Source organism: Alexandromys fortis, unplaced genomic scaffold, assembly GCF_014885135.2.
Source record: "Alexandromys fortis isolate MF-2015 unplaced genomic scaffold, M_Fortis_MF-2015_v1.1 scaffold_70, whole genome shotgun sequence".
Classification (NCBI taxonomy): domain Eukaryota; kingdom Metazoa; phylum Chordata; class Mammalia; order Rodentia; family Cricetidae; genus Alexandromys; species Alexandromys fortis.
The window spans coordinates 340,413-343,954 of record NW_026067955.1 but is presented as its reverse complement, the minus strand read 5'-3'; positions in this window follow the sequence as shown (position 1 = coordinate 343,954).

The following is a 3,542-nucleotide window of genomic DNA, read 5'->3' as shown; positions in this document are numbered from 1 at the left end:
CTCTGTCCTTCTTTACATCCTGTCTGTGGCCTCAGAGGTGGAGGACATGGCCAAGTGAGGCCAGAGAAGGTTCTGGGCTCGCCAATGACTAACACTCCCACATCCCTCTGCAAGGTCAGAGTTCCTGAAGCGCAGCTTGGGTTCAGGTGACCAGCTGTGGACCAGCTGTGGGCCTAGACTGGTCCTCACTTTCCCATCCATGTGGTCATTCTTCCACAATGGAACAGTTGACAGGATCAAGTGAGGTATATGTGAAAAGTACGTCGTCTTATATGCCCACAGGGGTACATTGTCTCATATACCCACAGGGGTACATTGTCTCGTATACCCACAGGGGGTACATTGTCTCATATACCCACAGGGGTACATTGTCTCATATACCCACAGGGGGTACATTGCATGAATCCTAGCAGATTCCTGAAGCCGTGGTACAGAACACATATGACGTCTCCCTATACATATATAACCTGTGACAAATTCTAATCCATAAATTAGACCCAGTAAGAGATTAGCAACAATAACAATATAGAACAGTTATTTACTTTGTTCTGTAATAAACTTTTCCATACTGAAAAAAAAAAAAGATTAATAATGTAATAGGGGCTGGCAAGATGGCTCAGTTCATAAAGGTGCTTGCCACCAAGCTCATTACTTGAATTTGATCCCTGAGACTCACATGACGGAAAGTGAGACCAGCTTCTGAAAGTTGTCCTCTGGCCTCCACTCTCACACTGTGGCACATGTACTATTTGCACATGCACACACACACTATAAGTATAATAAAAAATTTTAAATACTATTATAAAACCTGTGTGAACATGGCCTCTTAGCAACTTCAACATACAATTTTAAGATTGTATTAAGTCAAAAACTTAGACTTTGTTGTTGTTGTTGTTTTTAGACAGGGGTTCTCATTTTTCTTTGTAGCCCTGGTTGTCCTGGAACTCACTGTAGTAACACTACAGTAGTGATCTGGTAGCACAGCTGTGGTAGCTGGTTGGCAGTCGTATACCACGTGGACACCCTGGACTAAATGAATCCTGTCTGGTTGGGATGGCACAGGAGGTGTAATTGTCAGATAAATGAGCATTGAAACTGTGTGCACATCTCAGAAGTGCACACATGTGACAGGAACTTCCCTAATGGTTGCTGAAATAGTCCTTCTCATGTTTGGGGAAGTAAGACCCAAAGCCTAAACTGGCATGGCCCTTTATGAAGGTGACAGGTAAGCCATCAGCAGGGTCGCAGCCTTTCCTGAATTCCACACCCCTCCCTTGCCTCCTGCTCTACATGTTGGCCCTCTGGTTCCCGTCCTTTTAACTTGTTGCACTTGCCTGGAGATGCCTGCTCCCATTCTAGTACACATGGCGTGGAGGACTAGTCTCAAGAGAGACATTGGCCTAGAAACCTCTTGCTGTCTCACTTTTGACCTAGTAACTCTGATGTGGCTATTGTGAGGCCCTCTGTGTATTTGCAGCTGGAGTGGGGACTGCTTTCTACTCTGGCTCCTAGACTAAGCAGTGTAGGCATCCCATGGATGTCCTGAAAGTATTGTGGGTACAGGTGGTGATGTACCAGAACCATGGTCTCCAGAAACCTCCAAGAGCCCTTCTATCTTGAATTAATAAGTGACCTTTTGGGATATGTAGTAAAGAAGCCACTTGTTTGGTTCCCGGCCACCCGGCTAGCTTAGACCTGAAATAATCACACAGAAACTATAGTTAAAACACTGCTTGTCCCATTAGCTCTAGCTTCTTATTGGCTAACTCTTACATACTAATTTAACCCATTTCTCTTAATCTGTGCATTACCACGAGGTCGTGGCCTACCAGCAAAGTTTCAGCACGTCTATCTCTGGCGCCTCCATAGTGTCTTACTGACTCTACCCTTCGTTCTCTTTAGTTTTCCCTGCCTAGCTCTGTTCTTTTGCCCTATCACAGGCCAAGACAGTTTCTTTATTCATTAACCAATAAAAGCAAGGATAAAATTGTCTTAGGGCAGTAAAGAAAATGTAACCTAAATCGTAGGATTAAGGATGTCTCTCTGATCATGCCAATGCATTGGATACATGGAAAGTCCAAGTTCACACTTGCATAAGAATAAAGGCTTTTTGCTTTTCCATATGAGAAAAAGTAATGAATTTTAGGGTCAACAGGATGGCTCAGTGGGTAAAAGGTGCCTACCACTATACCTGATAACCTGAGTTCGATACCTGGGACCCACAGGGTGGAAGGAGAGAACCAGTTTCGAGGAGTTGTCCTCTGACTTCCACTTGGGCATACTGACATGCAAGTCCACATACATACATAAAAAAAACCCAAGGAAATATTAAAAAAGAGAAAAACCAACTTCACCATCCCGGGATGTAGTAGTGGAAGAGAGCTTGCTGCCTAGCGTGTGCATGGCCACTGATGGTAAACGAAACCAGAAACTTCTCAACATCAAGCTTGAGGCCTGTCTAAGCTACAGTGTGTGCACCATGCCAGCCTCCCCCTACCCCCAAAAGCCATGTGACAGGTTTCAGAATCGTAATGTGGGGAGCAAAGCCTACAACACCAAATTCCAAGAGATCTTTATGTAGTTTCCAACTTCCTCCCTCCTCTCATCTCACCCTTTATTTACCTCAGAACCCTGCTCATGGGTGATAAGACCAATTTTAAGAGAAACTCCTGTCTGCTCTGTGCTTGCTGTAAGTTTCTATGCTAGGCACTTTAGGGAAAGTAGTTCCTAGAAGTGGCCTCTGGTTACCTCTAGTGTAGGGTGTGTAGGAGACAGCTAAGTGACAAATGCCTTTCTAATAGAAGTGGCCACAGATGAGCTGGATCTTAGAGGTTCTATTGCTGTGATAAACACAACCAAACACAGTGTGGCAAGGGGAGGGTTTAACCTGGTTTATAGTCAATCACTGAAGGAGGTCAGAGCAGAAACTCAGGCAGGAATCTGGAGGGCCAGAACTGAAGCCTAAGAATGCTGCTCACTGGCTTCCTCCTGGCTTGCTCAACCTGCTTTCTTAGGGCACCACCCCCAGTAAGCTGGGCCCTTCTACATCAATCGTCAGTCAAGATGCACTAAAGATTCATCACAGGCCAATAAGGAGGGTCAGTTTCTCAGGGCCCCTCTTCCCAAATGACTCTAGGTTTGTGTCAAGTTGACATAAAAGCCAGCACAAACTTCAAAATGCTATGGGAGAGCCAGGCATGGTGGCACATGCCTCTAATACCAGAACTCAGGAGGCAGAGGTAGGCAGATCCTTTGAGTTCCAGGCCAGCCAGGGCTACACAGTAAGACCCTGTCTCAAATAACAATGATGGGAGGCCAGGGACGGTGACTCATGCCATCAATCCCAGCTCTCCCGAGGCACAGGCAGGCATATGGCAGTTCCTGTCCAGCCAGAGCTTCAGAAGCCAAGAGCAGAGAACTTCAAAGCACCTTGTCCTGTCACTCTGAAAGCCATGACTCATCCTTGGCTAAAGGGAAAAGCTGTCCCCGTGGACAGTAGGCAGCTAGAGGTCCCAGCCCTGGTTGGCTACTCCTACTCTGAC